Source organism: Macaca fascicularis, chromosome 17 (genome assembly GCF_037993035.2).
Source record: "Macaca fascicularis isolate 582-1 chromosome 17, T2T-MFA8v1.1".
Classification (NCBI taxonomy): domain Eukaryota; kingdom Metazoa; phylum Chordata; class Mammalia; order Primates; family Cercopithecidae; genus Macaca; species Macaca fascicularis.
Genome location: NC_088391.1, coordinates 104,397,072 through 104,414,933, shown reverse-complemented (window position 1 = coordinate 104,414,933; position 17,862 = coordinate 104,397,072). Strand labels below are relative to the sequence as shown.

The window sequence follows — 17,862 nt, the reverse complement described above, 5'->3', positions numbered from 1 at the left end:
GCACGTGCACCCCTCACACACACGTGCGCCCCTCACACACACGTGCACCCCTCACAAATATGTACCCCTCACACACGTGCTCACGCACAGACATGCATACAGGAGCATTGCACGCGCCCCCACACACGTGCTCACCCACACTGATGCAGAGGATTCTCCAAATCTACAGGCTCCACGTGAATAGTGGAAACTGTATATGCAGAGTTAAGTTTTCATTAGCAAAGTTATTAGGCTGCCATTAAATAACGTTTTTCAAATAACTGTATTTAAAGTGGTAAAAGCACTTTTATCATTATAACTAAATTAAGCATTAATTCAGTAGCGTTTTGGCTCTTCTAAGGGTTCGTCTGCCGTAAGGTGCAGTTTTTCCCTCACATTTTAACGGCTCTGACGGGCGCCGCTCAGTTGCCAGCTTCCCCTTTCCCAGTGGCTTGAAACAGCGTCTGTCCTACGCTGGAGGCTTCCGGATTCCTCGGAATGTGGCCTGTTTATGGAAAAGCATTAATAGGGATGGGTAGAGATGGGGGTCTCTAGGTTAATAGAGAGGACAGTATTTCTATTTTGTGTGAGTGTATTTCAGAGTTACACATCACCTCAGATAAAACAGGGCCCTTTAGACAGACGGCAGGCCTGGCCCAAGGGGAGGGGTGTCTGTGACGACCTTCCCAAGGCCAAAAGCTTCAGGACCAGCAGGATTCCTCCAGAGAATGTTTTTTGGAAGAGCGTTAGCTGCGCGTTGCCAGGCCGACTGAGAGGGCACAGGCCTGCAGGGCACCTACGGTTCCGCCCCTGCACTGCTGCCAGGCTCTGGCTGTGTGACCTGTCGCCCTCCAGGCCTCAACATCCACACTCATGTCAGCAGGGTGATGACAACTTCCCAGGGATCCCCGAACGTCACCTGCCTCGACGTCACCTGCAGGCAGCCTCTGGGCCCGTGTCCCATTCACAGAGCGTCTGGGTTTTCTCTTTAAGCATGCTGGTTATGACAGAAGGTAAAATATTAACCAAGAAGAATAATCTCACATTTAACTATAGCTTCACCCAAACACATACATCTGTAGCAACGTAATGATAGGAGACTGAGAGGGCCTGGGGCTCCTCATTCCAGGCTGTGCTTTTCCCTTGAGAAGCAACAGAGGTAGGAGACCGCGGCTGTTCTGACCTCTGGACTGGTTAGAGAGCGTTTGTCGAGTGAAAACATACGTAGGAGGCTGTGTGTTCTGGGAGGAGCCAGCAAATCGGCAGGCGACAGCGCGGGGGACACGCGGCCTGCAGAGGGTGTGGGAACAGCCACCTGCTTCGAGGCCTGTGCTCCGCCTCCGACGGCTTTATCTCTAGAGCTTGAGTCTCTTGTGACAGGAAGTGAGTACGAACAAATCAGTTAACCATTCGGTAAACTGGGAAGTTGTCTTGTGACCAGCGTTCATGCAGGCAGGTGCCTCCCCCACGTGCCCGACACTAACTCAAGCCTTGTGTTTTGTGGGCCATGTGGCCTCGCCCGGGACGAGGGTGGGTGTGACTGTCCAGCCTCCATGTCACCAAGGTGGCATGTTCATTTGTTGAGCTCACATCCTCAGCAGCTGTCCCAGCCGGGAGACGCTCGGGAAAACTGCTACCGCACAGCAGCACAGGGCCGTAAACATGTCACCACTGGACATCACGGAAGCTGCCGATGACACCACACGCGAAGCCTCCCGTGGGTTCCAAGTATTTGTACACGGCCAGACCGGGCCCTGTGCCTCGTTCAGCGGCCTCTCTGTGGAAATCTCCTTCTGCTGCCAGGACCTGCAGCAGCCCACAACTGGGGCTGGGGCTGGGGGAACCTGCAGCAGCCCACAACTGGGGATGGGGCTGGGGATGCTTTCACCCATGGCCAGGGGTTGTGCCCGGGAATCTTCCAGCTTAGCACCCCCCATTGTCCCCAGAGCTGGGAGCTGTGGGTCTTTCCACTGTTGGTCACGGCTCTGCCCTATCCTTGCACATGAGAGTGAGTGGCTGAAAAATCAATGCCAAGTAAGCTTTGGAGGGAGCGTGTTTAACCTGCCCTCGGGTTTACACTGAAACCCTGCCCACATTTTATTAAGGGATACTCATAAACAAAGGTCGGCGAAGAATGAAGAAAAACAAGTTGCTTTTATGAGTCAATTAAATACATAATAGTGCTCAACTCATTTTGGCCTGTGTGGTTTACAGACCAGATAAGAATATGCTGTTATTTATTTAAGGTAAAATGAGGGTCTGGGCCCATTTTGCACCATTTAGCAAGCGAATGGGTAGCTTGTGTGGTCAGACCTCACTGTGACTGACAGAGCTAGGAAATGTGCAAGGAGCATTTGCTGATTAATTCGCCGCCCTCCATCCGTCTGTGTCCCCGTTCCTTCACCCCACTGCGTGCCAGGCCGAGATATCCCAGAGAATGTTTCCAGAGGAGGTCTGGACTCAAGTCTAATAAAGGAAACCCCAGGAAATCCAGAACAGAAGGTTAGCCTGTGACAGGAGGAAATTTGTTTCACACTCCACAGCTGAATTTGCGGTTGCCTTTCTAATGTCACATGGGCTGTGCTGAGGATAGGGCAGGTCTCTCTCCCCTGCATGGACATCACAGACACTCGCCATGGTGGGTTGGATCGATGGACGTGGTGTGAGCTGTGCAGGCGTTGCAGACACTACAGACATCGTAGACACTACAGACATTGTAGACGCTCGCCGTCGTGGGTGGATTGATGGACGTGGCGTGAACTGCATGAACATCGTAGTCACTACAGACATCACAGACACTTGCTGTGGTGGGTGGATCGATGGACGCGGTGTGAGCTGTACAGACATCACTCACTGTGGCGGGTGGATTGATGGATGTGATGCGAGCCAGTCTCTGATGCCAACTGTTTTACATTCCTGGGTGGCATTTGTCCCCTCTGGTTTTCTTCATTGGCATCTTTCTCTTTTTTTAAGAAATTCGTCAGAAGCAACGTGGTCCTTCCCAGTGAACCTAGCAGAGGTCTGTTGACATTTTAGATACGTTTCTCCAGTTCTCCTTCCCAGTGGACACAGCAGAGGTCTGTTGACATTTTAGATACGTTTCTCCAGTTCTCCTTCCCAGTGGACACAGCAGAGGTCTGTTGACATTTTAGATACGTTTCTCCAGTTCTCCTTCCGTTCCTCGCCAGCCATCGTGTGCTGTGCTGAGCCCAAGCCACAGGTGTGTTTGCCGAGTGCTGGGCCCTGTCGGGAGGAGCCGTCTGAGGTCCCTGGTCTCCATGGAAGGAGGTGCCCTGTGGGAGACGACGTGCCAGGAGGAGGCTGGTGTGGCCCCGCAGACAAACTTACATTCGGAGAAGCCTCATCTGGGGAAGCAGCCCAGGAGGGGCAGCAGCCGTGGGGCCCTGGAGTTGGCTGTGGCTTATGGCCGAGCACCCCTCAGGATCATCCCAGCCTTCCAGCTCCTGCCCCGAAGTCAGAAAAGGCTTCCCGTGCACGGCAGGGCCTCCGCTGTGCTCTGGAGTCCTGGTTGGCCTCGGCTGGGATGGGCCCGGCCCTTCTCTGAGGCCCAAGGGCCTTAGTGCCTCCCAGCCCCACCCTCCAGCCCTCCTTGAGCTAAGCACCTTCCCAGCCTCCTGCTGTCCTCTGGTTCACTCCCTGAATGGGGAGTGTTGCTTTTTTGCTGAGGATTCTCTTGGAAACCCTTTGAACTGAGAGATGGACCCACAGTGGTGCCTCTGCCTCGGATGTTGGTGTCCCCTGTGGCCCCGTGGGGAGTGGACGCTGGCAGTCGGGGCACCTTGGCTGTGGGAAAGGAGGACCACGCTGGCCACAGAGTGTGTGGGACCAGGGGCAAGCAGGGCGAGCTGGCACACCCCCACCCCCTTCTCCAGTTACCAACCCCTAACCTGGGGCTCGCCAAGCGGGGTCCCCGTAGCTGCGGCACCAGCATCCCGGGGCACGTGTGTGAAGTGCTCGTGGCAGGCCCCACCCCAGACCTCCAGAGCTGGGACTGGCGATCTCTTTCCACAGGCCCTGCAGAGAGTTCCCGTCCGGCTGAAATCTGAGACCCCTGGTCTACAGAGCGCGATTCTGTCTTCCTGCCGAGTGTCAGGAGCAGACCAGCCTCCTGAACAGTCACCTGCAGAGCTTCCGCTCCTTCAGGGAGGGCCCTGACGTTCTCACGCTGGAAATCCTCCACCTGGCCAGGTTCCGGCTGCCCTGGACCCCCTGGATGACTCCGGGATTGAGGAGCAGACGCAGGGCTGCCTGGAGCTGGCCTCACCCTGGTGCCCTGCTCATGACGTTTTTTGGTGACACCCACTCACAGTAGCCCGGCTGAAGGTTTTGTTCTCCTTCTCTTTGTTTGCTCTCACTAAATCCATCTGATTAAAAATTAGCCTGGTGTGCCCTTGCCCCAGGTGCTGGAGGGGGTGCTGGGGGCCGCCGTTTCCAGGGAAAGGGAGAGACAGTGTCACTTACGGGACCGCACAAGGGCGAATGTGCCTTTTGCTTTTGTCTCTTCCGCTGCAGCTCCCACCCTCGCCTGTTCCTTGGAATTAGGCAGGACGGAGTCTGCCTCCTTCACCGGCATAAACAGAAGCTATTTCAGTTGATGGACCCCAACCCCAACCAAGGCACAGGATCCGATGAGCCTCTGGAAGCACCGTTTTTGCTCAGATAGCAGCCGGGGGTGTCCTAATTCCTGAGCAGAGGTAGAGGTTTGACACACTCTGCTTTACGCGTGAGGTTTTCTGAACCACTTACGTAGCTAGAGGCTGTTCTGGAGAAGCCGAGATGGTCGTGGACATAGCTGCAAATACCAAGGCTGTCGGTGGACGTGGAGAGGTTGGGCTCTGTGTGACGCAGGAAGTGACGTTTCCCTCCTTAGAGGCTCAGCCCGTTAGAACTCAGCCTGCGGCTGGTGTGTGGCTCAGCCCGTTAGAACTCAGCCTGCGGCTGGTGTGTGGCTCAGCCCGTTAGAACTCAGCCTGCGGCTGGTGTGTGGCTCAGCCCGTTAGAACTCAGCCTGCGGCTGGTGTGTGGCTCAGCCCGTTAGAACTCAGCCTGCGGCTGGTTTGTGCCGTTCCATGTTGCAGTTTTAGTTTTTTTTTTTTACATTGAGCAGTCCTGGATTATGACAGGTTTTTTTTACATTGAGCAGTCCTGGATTAGGACAGGTGTCTGGTGATGTCTTTCCCGACCGGAGTGTGGCTCAGCCCCTGGCCAGGGCCTCACTCTGCTGCCCCCGACCTGGGACACCGTGGCTCTGTCAGGAGGATTCTCACTGTCCAAACAAGCACAGTCTGTGGTGTCAAACCTGCCGGTGTCTGGATGGGTGTGTTCTGGGGCTGTGAGGCTCCGGTCTGGGCCATGGGGACGCGGGAGGCTGAGCGGGTGAAGGCAGCTGTGACGTGTGTGTCACGCCCTGTGCGGGTGCCAGGAGGGGGCTGTCGGTCCTCACAGCAACCGGGAGAGGGAAGCTTGTTGTGTTTGTCTTGCTGATGAGGAAACGGCTCTGGGAGGGAAGTGCTTTCCCAGGCTCATGCTGGGCCACAGCTGCCTGCTGCTTTCCTGAGAAGCTGTGCAAGGAAGGTGGAGGCCGAGTGTGCGGACCCTGTCTTGTGTAGGGCCAGGGGTCACGCAGCTGTGCAGGGAAGCGGCCACAGGCACGGTGCTGTCCAGTGAGCGGGATTGTGTCCATTTCACCTGATTTCAGATTTGAGTTGAACGTAATGTTTGCATGCATGGGATGTTATCCTTTTGATGATTTTTTAATTACTTAAAATCTACCTTGCGGGCATTACAGCATAGAGTTTGGTCGGGCCCGGGTCTGTCTCTGCCTGGTCCTGGCAGCCAGGTACCCCATGGACCCAGAGCGGGGATCCAGGTTCCAGGCCCTCCTGGGCACTGCTGAATTCTGTCCCACTGACTTTGATGTTTTATGTTTTATTCTGAGCATTTCTGTTTCTGTTGATTCACTATTTTTTTCTGGTTATAGAAGGAATAATTTTTCTTTTATCAACCACCCAGGCTGCAGCCACGTGTGACTGGTCAGGTTCTGTGACAGGGAGAGGGCCTGGCCCGGAGGTCGGCGTCTCGCAGCTCTCACTGGACTCCGCAGACACTCGTTGCCCTGAGGGTGCGGCTGTGGCGGCGTCTGTGGGTGGCTGAGGAGACGGGACGTTCACCGTTCACCAGGCAGTTGCGCCTCAAGGGTGTTCTGGGGGCTGCCTCGTGTCCCAGAGCTAGACCCACACGATGCTGAGCCTCGTGCCACTGCAAGACCACCCCCGGTCAAAGAGACCAGTCCCCTGCCCCGTGGCCCTGCACCAGCCCCGCCTCTGGTCTCTTTGGAAGCGACAGCGGGAGGAGGCTGCTCGCGGCATCTGGAGGCTCGAGGGCCCGGTCTCCGGGTGGCCACAGCCGTGGTGCAGCGGAAAGAGGAAGCGCTTAAGTCAGAGAGTCCTGGGCTCCAGTTTTGCCTTGACGTTTACGTGGCTTTAAGAGAAAACAGCTCAGCCGCGCTTTTCTCCTCTCCGAAGCTCTTGTAGCTGATCTGTGTGGAGGACTAGCGAGGACCCCATGTCCACCTCTGCAGCCCACCGTGTGGAGGATTAGCGAGGACCCCGTGTCCACCTCCGCAGCCCACCGTGTGGAGGATTAGCGAGGACCCCGTGTCCACCTCCGCAGCCCACCGTGTGGAGGATTAGCGAGGACCCCGTGTCCACCTCCGCAGCCCACCGTGTGGAGGATTAGCGAGGACCGTGTCCACCTCCGCAGCCCACCAGCGGCGCAGAGTGTCGGGGTCGGTGTTTTTCTCACTTTCTTTTCAAGCTGTCGTTGGCTTGGGATTTTGTAAAAGGCAGCTGGGGTGTGGATTGGAGTGGAGCTCTAAGATGCTTGAGGCAAGAGGAGACCGTGAACAGGTCTGAGGCTTTGGACTGGGGACCACGCAGAGCAAACTAGCTGAGTTCGAGAAAGGCCTCAGTGCCTTGAAAGGCACCTGCTGTTTACACTTTTCTCAAGGCAGAGGCTTCACACGGTTGCTGTTCCACACAAGTGCCAAGCAAGGCCCTGGTGCGAGAGGCGTGGATGGAAAATGGAGCCTGAACGTCCTGTGACCGTCACGAAGCCGGTCGTGGTCGGCGGCCCGTGTGTGTCTGTCGGGCCAGGGCCCTGCTGCCTGCCCTCTGGCTTCAGGAATCCAGCTGGGGAGAAATGCTCGCTCTGAGTAGCCCTGGGCTTTTGACCCAGCTTGAGGTTGTAAACAGGCGGAGGGGGCTGAGTGCAGAGGCTTTGCTGTGACAGAGACCTGGGCCTGCCCTGGCGCCGCCCGCCCGGAGCCCACCACAGCCTCGCCCTCCGTCACCTGCCTGTCGCCGCCCGCCCGGAGCCCACCACAGCCTCGCCCTCCGTCACCTGCCTGCCGCCGCCCGCCCGGAGCCCACCACAGCCTCGCCCTCCGTCACCTGCGTGCTGCACGCGGCAGACTGAACTGCAGGACGCCTGTGTTGCCGCCAGTTCTGCTGTTTAGGAAAAACTCTCTGTGCTAAGTTGGATCTTCCTTGTGACTGATTCAGAGGAGCCACATTGTTACGGAAGAGCTGGGAACCAGACACAGGGTTCAGAGTGTCCTCGAGGTATCAGAAGAACTGCTGGAGAGCAGGCCGAGGGCTGTGTGATTGCCACACCCTCCGTGGGGCCCCGCTCTCGAGTTAGGCTGTGCCCAGCAGCCCAGTGACTCAGAAGGTGTGCACACGAGGTGTGAATTCCACCTTGCTCCAGCACCAAGAAAATAGCACCGTGGGCCGGGCGCGGTGGCTCAAGCCTGTAATCCCAGCACTTTGGGAGGCCGAGACGGGCGGATCACGAGGTCAGGAGATCGAGACCGTCCTGGCTAACACGGTGAAACCCCGTCTCTACTAAAAAATACAAAAAACTAGCCGGGCAAGGTGGCGGGCGCCTGTATTCCCAGCTACTCGGGAGGCTGAGGCAGGAGAATGGCGTAAACCAGGGAGGCGGAGCTTGCAGTGAGCTGAGATCGCGCCACCGCACTCCAGCCTGGGCGACAGAGCGAGACTCCGTCTCAAAAAAAAAAAAAAAAGAAAATAGCACCGCGAGGATGGGATGTGGATGATGGACACGGGGTGACGGACAGGGGATGACAGACGCAGGGTGACGGACGCGGGGTGACGGGCAGGGGATGACAGACACCGGATGATGGATGGGGGATGACGGAGGATGATGGGTTGTGGGATGACGGACGCGGGGTGATGGACGGGGGATGACGGAGGATGACGGACGCGGGATGATGACGGAGGATGATGGGTTGTGGGATGACGGATGCGGGGTGATGGATGCAGGGTGATGGACGCGGGGTGACGGACGTGGGGTGATGGATGGGGGATGACGGAGGATGATGGGTTGTGGGGTGACGGACGTGGGGTGATGGATGGGGGATGACGGAGGATGATGGGTTGTGGGGTGATGGACGCGGGGTGATGGACGCGGGGTGATGGGCGCAGGGTGATGGACGTGGGGTGATGGACGGGGGATGACGGAGGATGATGGGTTGTGGGATGACAGGACTTCTCAGCGCTGGTTGCTCATGCCTGGGGGTGGGAATGAGTGGGAAGAAGAAAGGCTCGGAGAGGTCCTTATCCAGTGGCCAGGAGCGGGGCTCAGGTTTTTCGTACAGTGTTCAGGGAATCCCACAGAACTCCTGGGGACGGCAGGGCCACCCCCACCGTGCCGGCGGGGAAGCAGGCGTGGAGAGGCTCAGCCTCTGAGGCAGCCGTGGGGAGTGGCACTCGGGCTGGCTCAGGTCCCGGGCCAGGCGAACTGATCCGTGTCAGCCTCTGGTTCTGAAACACTGAGCCTGGCTCCATTCTGAAAAGTGCAGCAGTAATTTGAGCCTTGTTCTGAATGGCCCCGCTGATTCATCCTGCTTTTGCAAGGACAGTGGCCTCTGCTTCCTCTGATCCTGGCAGCCTGGAACTTCCTTAGGGGACTGGGCGTGTGGATAGCCATCGTGGGGGACGTTCTTTAAACTGGGGAAGGGGCTCCCCTAGACACAGTCGCTTCTAACAGGAACCTTCTAGAGCCTCACCCAGAGCAGAGTGGACACCGGCAGCAGCCCGGGTTCTGGGAAGCCCTGGCCGCCTGCCTGGGTCATCAGGGATGGGCCAGCCCCCAACCCTTGGGTAGGAAGACCCAGGCCTCAGACAGGACAGGCACCGGGGTGAGCAGATGGCTTCCCCTGCAGGAGGAGATGCAGCCGTTCAGAAGCAGACCTCCAGCGTGGGGAAATCAGACCCATGGTGTTAGGGTGCACGAAGGCCGGACACACAGGCCTGTCCCCTGCGAGGACCAGGACACGAAGTTGGAACACACAGGACACGTCCCTCGCAATGGTCAGGACAAAGGCAGGACACACAGGCCACGTCCCCCACAAGGGTCAGGACAAGGGCAGGACACAAGGCCACGTCCCCTGCGAGGGTCAGGACAAGGGCAGGACACAAGGCCACGTTCCCTGTGAAGACCAGGACACGAATGCAGGACACACAGGCCACGTCTGCTGTGAAGACCAGGACACGAATGCGGGACACACAGGCCACGTCCCCTGCGAGGACCAGGACACGAATGCGGGACACACAGGCCACGTCTGCTGTGAAGACCAGGACAAGAAAGCTGGACACACAGGCCACGTCCCCTGTGAAGACCAGGACACGAATGCGGGACACACAGGCCACGTCCCCTGTGAAGACCAGGACACGAATGCGGGACACACAGGTCGCGTCCCCTGTGAGGGTCAGGGTGCCCTGGGTCAAGGCTGGAGCCTGAACGCTGTCCGCAGACCGTGGCTGGATGGAGACCGCCATGTTGAAATGCTGTGCATCTGCTCCAGGTGTGGCCGTGTGGTGCAGAGAGGAGGTGTGGGCGTGCACACCGAGCCGTCCTCGTCCTCGCAGCTGCGGCTCTGGGCGGGGCTGACTGAGGGAGGGAACAAAGTTAACTTTTTCTACCTGGAGACTTCACTGGCTAGAATGAATATCTATTTCTTTGTAATTAAGGACATCTTGAAATACAGAAAAATAGTTTCCTTGTAAGGCTTTTAATTTTAAACACACGCAGAGCTTTCTGGAAGGGACGCCGTGTGTAGTTTGGTTTCTGTGGGTCGTGTGCCTTCCATGTGCCTGGAGGATGGACAGATGGTTTTGTAATGTGTGTCGTAGTTTGCACCCAGCTGGTTCAGGTGTTAAACTAAGAGCAATTAATAAAGCAAAGCAATGGTGGTCAGTTCAGACGGAGCCCAAGGCCCTCCCCACGCAGGGGGCTTATGCTCTGGAGTGGGCAGCGTGGTCTAAGTGGGACTTGTGTGTGAATTTCTACACCTACGCTAAGTAGAATGGGCATTTATTTGCAAAGCTCTGAATTACATTTTGTTTTTTATTTTATGTTTAAACTTAATTAGGACAAATTGCCATTATTGTTACATGTAATGAGTTGACTCTGTCAATATTTAATATAAACGAAGGAAATGTTGGCAAAAGAGAAATTAGACCTCACATTTTTATTTATAATAATCTCAAATGCTGTTACATTTGTAAGCATTTTTGTTGCTTTATAGATGTTTTAATTTTAAGTTTTCAAGAATGAGAAGTTGTCCCCACTGAAAGCCTAGCACGCCAACGTCTTTCTTTCAGTTTCTCTCCATTCTTATTTTGCCTCGTGGAGATACGGTGTGCGCACACATGTTCAATGTTAAGCACACATCTGTAAACGCACCCAGGAAACGTTACACCCGTACGTTTCTACGTATTATTGAAAGTTCATCGGAAAAGACACCAGAAGCCGTGTGCTGCTCTGTGACGCGCCCATCAGAGGCTGTGACGCGCCCATCAGAGGCTGTGACCCATCCAGAGGTTTCCGTGCGCCGCTCTGTGATCCCAAAACCCGGTCGTCCTCCTCCTCCCACCCACTGCCTGCGATTTCCCGCCGTGGCCCCGCTGGAACGGCAGCTCTGCAGGGTCTTCGCCTGGCCGGGGTGGGTGCGAGGCGCTCTGTGTCAGAGTCTCGCGCTGCGGAATGCCTGTTTCCTTTTCCCCACGCTGACTCCTGCGACTGTGCAGCTTACCATAGTAGTTTTACAGCTAGCTGACTTCCTTGGGCCACTGGAATACTGATTTGTTCTCATGTCCTCTTAAAAATATTTTTCAAAGATGGAGAAGGCGTTGTAAATATGCCGTCATGGTCAGGTGTCGGGGAGGACGGACGGGCTGCGCAGAGCCTGCTCTGGTTTCTGTCATTTCCTGAACGCTGTGGGTCTGGTGCAGACACCAGTGCCTCCCATCCAGCCTCAGGCTGGGTGAAGTGAGGTGGAGGGAGCATCTGTTTGGTCAGTGCTGGCCCTGGACGTGCCTGTGGCCTTGTAGGGCAGGAGGCAGGCGAGGAGCTTCGATGCCCGGCGGTCCCTGTCCCTGTGCTGGAAGAGGGGGGCTGCCGGAGCTGCTCCTCCTTGGCTGAGGGCCTCCTGAGCCCTTTTCCCATGGGCGTCCCCTCCCAAAGCCGGGCTCCTCATAAATTTGGGGGTACAGAGCTCTGCGGCACTCCTTGGTGGAGTTGCCTCTGGAGAGCTCAGCTGTGGCTGTGAACCCGCCTACGCTTGCTGGTCACACGGCTGCCCAGTAAGCACCCCTTGGTGCAGGGTCCATGGCGCCTGGCATCTCAGAGGGTTGGCAGCTGCTGGGGATGAGGCTGGAGCCCAAGGATGGGGTGGGGCCTTGTGTGGGGGTCGTCCTCCCAGTCCCGGCCGTGCCCTCCACCCGGGAGAGCCCCATCTGCCGTTCTGAGGTGATGGCTTGGCCCTGGAGAACCTGCCCTGGCTGGGGGCCAGGCACGCACTCCATCTCCAGGGGATTCTGGGGCTTGGGGAGGTCAGAGTCTGTTGGAGGAGGGTGAGCCAATTGGCCAAAGGGTGTTTATGGCCCAAGGTGGAGGTTGGGCTGGTGGGGAGAGAGGGGACGAGCGCCTGGGGGCCACCCTTCCTGTGAGGGCTGCTCCCCGGTGTTGGCGACGCTCAGGTGAGCATGTGTGGGGAGGGGAGGGGGTGAGCATGTGTGGACTGGGGAGGGGGTGAGCGTGTGTGGGCTGGGGAGGGGGTGAGCATGTGTGGGGAGGGGAAGGGTAAGCGTGTGTGGGGAGGGGAGGGGTGAGCATGTGTGGGGAGGACAGGGGTGAGGGTGTGTGGGCTGGGGAGGGGAGGGTGAGCGTGTGTGGGGAAGGGAGGGGTGAGCGTGTGTGGGGAGGGCAGGGGTGAGTGTGTGTGGGGAGGGGAGGGGTGAGCATGTGTGGGGAGGGGAGGGGTGAGCGTGTGTGGGGAGGGGAGGGGTGAGCGTGTGTGGGGAGGGCAGGGGTGAGGGTGTGTGGACTCGGGAGGGGAGGGTGAGCGTGTGTGGGGAAGGGAGGGGTGAGCGTGTGTGGGGAGGGCAGGGGTGAGTGTGTGTGGGGAGGGCAGGGGTGAGCGTGTGTGGGGAGGGGAGGGGTGAGTGTGTGTGGGGAGGGCAGGGTTGAGGGTGTGTGGGGAGGGGAGGGGTGAGTGTGTGTGGGGAGGGCAGGGGTGAGGGTGTGTGGGGAGGAGAGGGGTGAGCATGTGTGGGGAGGGGAGGGGAGGGGTGGGCATGTGTGGGGAGGGCAGGGGTGAGGGTGTGTGGACTTGGGAGGGGAGGGGTGAGTGTGTGTGGGGAGGGCAGGGGTGAGGATGTGTGGACTCGGGAGGGGAGGGTGAGCGTGTGTGGGGAAGGGAGGGGTGAGCGTGTGTGGGGAGGGCAGGGGTGAGTGTGTGTGGGGAGGGCAGGGGTGAGGGTGTGTGGACTCGGGAGGGGAGGGTGAGCGTATGTGGGGAAGGGAGGGGTGAGTGTGTGGGGGGAGGGGAGGGGTGAGCGTGTGTGGGGAGGGGAGGGGTGAGCATGTGTGGGGAGGGGAGGGGTGAGCGTGTGTGGGGAGGGGAGGGGTGAGCGTGTGTGGAGAGGGCAGGGGTGAGGGTGTGTGGGGAGGGCAGGGGTGAGCGTGTGTGGGGAGGTGAGGGGTGAGGGTGTGTGGGGAGGGCAGGGGTGAGGGTGTGTGGGGAGGGGAGGGGTGAGTGTGTGTGGGGAGGGCAGGGGTGAGGGTGTGTGGACTCGGGAGGGGAGGGTGAGCGTATGTGGGGAAGGGAGGGGTGAGTGTGTGGGGGGAGGGGAGGGGTGAGCGTGTGTGGGGAGGGGAGGGGTGAGGGTGTGTGGAGAGGGCAGGGGTGAGGGTGTGTGGGGAGGGCAGGGGTGAGCGTGTGTGGGGAGGTGAGGGGTGAGGGTGTGTGGGGAGGGCAGGGGTGAGGGTGTGTGGGGAGGGGAGGGGTGAGTGTGTGTGGGGAGGGCAGGGGTGAGGGTGTGTGGGGAGGAGAGGGGTGAGCGTGTGTGGGGAGGGGAGGGGAGGGGTGGGCATGTGTGGGGAGGGCAGGGGTGAGGGTGTGTGGATTCGGGAGGGGAGGGGTGAGCGTGTGTGGGGAGGGGAGGGGTGAGCGTGTGTGGGGAGGGGAGGGGTGAGGGTGTAGGGAGGGAAGGGATGAGGGTTTGTGGGCTGGGGAGGGGTGAGCATGTGTGGGGAGGGGAGGGGTGAGGGTGTGTGGGGAGGGCAGGGGTGAGGGTGTGTGGACTCGGGAGGGGTGAGGGTGTGTGGACTCGGGAGGGGTTAGGGTGTGTGGACTCGGGAGGGGTTAGGGTGTGTGGACTCGGGAGGGGTGAGGGTGTGTGGGGAGGGCAGGGGTGAGGGTGTGTGGATTCGGGAGGGGAGGGGTGAGCGTGTGTGGGGAGGGGAGGGGTGAGCGTGTGTGGGGAGGGGAGGGGTGAGGGTGTAGGGAGGGAAGGGATGAGGGTTTGTGGGCTGGGGAGGGGTGAGCATGTGTGGGGAGGGGAGGGGTGAGGGTGTGTGGGCTGGGCAGGGGTGAGCGTGTGTGGGGAGGGCAGGGGTGAGCGTGTGTGGGGAGGGCAGGGGTGAGTGTGTGTGGGGAGGGGAGGGGTGAGGGTGTGTGGGGAGGAGAGGCGTGAGCGTGTGTGGGGAGGGGAGGGGTGAGGGTGTGTGGGGAGGGCAGGGGTGAGGGTGTGTGGACTCGGGAGGGGTGAGGGTGTGTGGACTCGGGAGGGGTTAGGGTGTGTGGACTCGGGAGGGGTTAGGGTGTGTGGACTCGGGAGGGGTGAGGGTGTGTGGGGAGGGCAGGGGTGAGGGTGTGTGGACTCGGGAGGGGTGAGCGTGTGTGGGGAGGGCAGGGGTGAGTGTGTGTGGGGAGGGCAGGGGTGAGGGTGTGTGGACTCGGGAGGGGTGAGCGTGTGTGGGGAGGGCAGGGGTGAGGGTGTGTGGGGAGGGCAGGGGTGAGCGTGTGTGGGGAGGGGAGGGGTGAGCGTGTGTGGGGAGGGGAGGGTGAGCGTGTGTGGGGAGGGCAGGGGTGAGGGTGTGTGGACTCGGGAGGGGTGAGGGTGTGTGGACTCGGGAGGGGTAGCCCCCACTCCAGAACAGACACCGCACTGCAGCCTGCACTTGGAGTCTGATGCTCTCTCAGGCAGTCTTGTCCTGAGTCATAAATAAGAAAGGAAAAATCAAAGTTTGGATTTGCTATTTTCTCCTCTTCTGAAGTTGGCATTGAGTCGTCAAGTCTGGGCGGTGCAGGTTTCGACTGTGGTTCTCCGCAGGGCGGTTGATGAGAGGCTCTGTGGCCGGCCCACTAGGAGGGCATCAGATGCTTGCCCTGTAATTTCGCTGGGTGTGCCGGCCCCCGGAGTTCCCTCCACTGATGACAGGGTCAGGCAAAGAGGCCGGTTCCTGCTAGCTGCAGGTTTTGTGAGTACAGGTTGTGGGGTGCGGGTGTGGGTTGAGCCTCTGACCAGGGTGTGGTGGCGTCTCAGGCCACATTGCCAGTGGTGGGTGTCTGTGGCCGGGGCAGTGTGGACGCGTCTGTGGGTGTCTGTGGCCGGGGCGGCGTGGGCGCATCGTCTGTGGGTATCTGTGGCTGGGGTGGCGTGGGCGCATCGTCTGTGGGTGTCTGTGGCTGGGGTGGCGTGGGCACATCGTCTGTGGGTGTCTGTGGCTGGGGTGGCGTGGGCGCATCGTCTGGGAATGTCTGTGGCCGGGGTGGCGTGGACGCATCGGGGGTGGTGGTGCTGTGGCCGGGGCAGCGTGGATGTGTTGTCTGTGGGTGTCTGTGGCCGGGGCGGTGTGGACGCACCATCGGTGGGTGTCTGTGGCTGGGGCGGTGTGGACACCTGGGGGGTGGTGGTGCTGTGGCCGGGGCGGTGTGGATGCACCATCGGTGGGTGTCTGTGGCTGGGGCGGCGTGGACGCATCAGGGGTGGTGGTGCTGAGCCGAGACTCCTTGGGGGCGTGGTTCTGTGTTCCCCGTTCCCCCATCCGGGAGCCGCCTGGCCTTCCCTTTGGATGTAGCGTGAGTCTGGGGTTCTCAGTGTTTTTTGTGCTTTGTGAGGGTGAGAGTTACCCCAGAGAGAACGTCAGGCTCTTCCAAGATACCCCAAAGGGCGAGGGCAGCCCTCACTGTGCTGAGGCTGACTGTGGTCTCTCGGGCGTCTCTCCCAACTTGGGCCAGGTGCACAGTGGGGTAGGGCGAATGTGCACACATTTCTGACGGACTTGGGGGAGACCCTCTAGGTCCCCTTGAAGCACAGAGCCAGTGCACCTGGCTTCTCTGCCAAACACAGCAACAGTCACGGCCATCGGCCACAGCCACCTCCACGCCAGCCACAGCTGCATTTCTCCCCCGGGCCGGCTGCACCAGAGCTGCCCACATCAGTGTCCTCGGCCGACAGCATCGCAGCCTCACTCTTATCACTCTTAGGGGTGAGTGAGCAGCAGGGGTGGCTTGGGTCAGGGCCCCCAACTCTGGGAGCCCAACTCTGGGAGCCCACCTGCCCACCTGCCCACCTGCCCACCTGCCTGGGGTGGTCTCAGGCCCCGTGTTGCCTTGTGGGTGGGTGGGCGGCACTGCTGACTGCGTCCGCGGCGATTATACAGATGACTTGGTCTTCCTGTCGTCCCCCAGCCCACGGGACTCCGGCCTCCACAGGCTTTGCCACCCTCCCCGGGGGTCAGGAAGCCCCAGAGTCCATAGGACAGAAGTCGCCCTGGGGGCAGGCGAGGCAGGACGGGCAGTGATACTGTGGTCTTGGCCATGACACCACCTGGGGGGCTGCAGTCTGACTTCTGCCCCTGCCACTGGCCATGTGGCCTGCTTACCGCCCTGGGCCTCGGCGTCTTCTACAAAATGGGGTCGTGATGGTTCCTGAGAGTTTGTGTGTAGAGGGCGGTGCTGGCACAACGTGTCAGAGACGGGGCCCTTCGCACCACCTGCCTGTCCCACGCAGCTGCACCAGGCTCTGGGGGAGGGTGGGATCTGAGCTTCGTTCTTCCTGTGGGAAGTGCTCTCGCTCCCTCTCTGTCCCCGCCTCTGTCTCTCTGTCCCTCTCCCCCTCGCCGTCTCTCTGTCTCCGTCTCTCTTTCTCTTCGCTCTCACTCTCCCCCAGCACAGGTCCCACCGTCTGGTTCGGTGTCCGCTGCTCTGCCGCTGTGTGGGCTCCCGGCTGGGGCTCTGCTCTGCTTCTCAGCCCGCTGCCTGCCCGCTGCCGCCTACTGCCCACCTGCCGCCCGCCCACCGCCCGCCCGCTCCTGTGCGTCACAGCCCCCGTCTCTCTGTTTTCTGGCACTGGAAGAAGACACTCTTTTAAAGACAGTCCTGTGACTCATGCCCAAAGGGAGGTCATTTGCATCTGCACAGCTGTCTGCAGTCTGGGGGCCTCTGCTCGAGGCTGAGGGCTGTGTGTCGGGCAGGTTCCTTCGGTGCTGCGTACGGGGTCTTTCACCCTGCAGACATCGCTGTGGGGTCTTTGGGAACTGAGACCCCTGCTCACCACTTTCTGATGAGAGGCCCGGTATGTCTTTATGCCGTGGTCCGGGGTGAGTCGGTCTCCTCGGGCCATGGTCTGGGGCGAATGATTTGCCACATTTCCTGGGAATGCCATTTTCCATGTGCTTTCCAGACACCCCTGCCTTGGCCCACTTTGGAATCCAGCAGGTGACTTCAGGGCCCACAGCCCTCTCACGTCCACCCCTAGAACCCCGGGTGCACCCACAGCAGTCAAGGGAAACACTTAGAAACTGCCTTCCTCCCCGGAAGGGTTCCAGTTTCACCTCTGGGGCTGTTCGGGTTTTGTGCATTTCACTGCTGGCTTCACTGTTTTACCAACAGGGGTGACTTGGAAACAAGGACAGCCGAGCTGTTTGCTGAGGAAAGCCTGGATCTCCAGCATGCAGCGCCGGCTGGGGCCCCTGGCATGGGTCAGGGTCGGGATCAGTCCCCTCCGGGTTCGGACTGTCCATGGGGTGGTGCTTAGACGCTGTCTCCGGGCGGGGCCCAGCACCAGCAGTGACTGGTGACTCTCGGCCCTGAGGGGCTCATCCTCCCTCTGTCCTTCCTGTAGACGTGCCGGCCCCTGGTGGGCTGTGGGGGTCCTGGTTGGGGGTAGACCTCGTTGGGCAGCAGAGCCCCCTCCTAGCGCATGACCCAGGGGTCTGCTTACGTTCCTCTCCCTCTGAAATTCCCTGGTTCTTCAGTTTGGGTCCCTTTTTCTGGGCCTCTCTGACTTGTCCGTAACAGAAGTGCGGAGAGGTTTGGTGGCTGCCGTTGGCCGGGACGCAGGCCTGCAGGGCCCTACCTTGCTGGTGACTGCACCGGCCATCCGTGTGGGTGAGGAGCCCCCGTCCCCCCACCCCTGGCTGCTCCCCAGGCCCCTGGGCGTGTCCAGCCTGACACAGGTGACGCTCACCCCCTCACCTGCGGTTTCA

The 17,862-nt window shown here is 59.7% G+C and overlaps 1 protein-coding gene and 1 long non-coding RNA gene across 5 annotated transcripts in view; one reads left to right on the top strand and one right to left on the bottom strand.

Moving 5' to 3' along the window:
- RASA3 (RAS p21 protein activator 3) overlaps nt 1-17,862 on the top strand; it is a 136,716-nt gene that overhangs the window by 13,374 nt on the left and 105,480 nt on the right. Inside the window, exon 1 of one of the 4 annotated variants that reach the window (XM_065533531.1) lies at nt 14,649-14,850. The exons of the other annotated variants lie outside the window; for them this stretch is intronic. The gene's annotated coding sequence lies outside the window, so the exon portion shown is untranslated. Of the gene's footprint in view, nt 1-14,648; nt 14,851-17,862 lie in introns of those variants that run through there. 4 annotated transcript variants of the gene reach the window in all.
- On the bottom strand, nt 244-4,821 carry LOC141408926 (uncharacterized). The gene is made up of 2 exons (XR_012426639.1): nt 1,824-4,821; nt 244-1,785 (listed from the first exon to the last, which is right to left on the bottom strand). It is a non-coding gene; the product is annotated as an uncharacterized lncRNA (long non-coding RNA).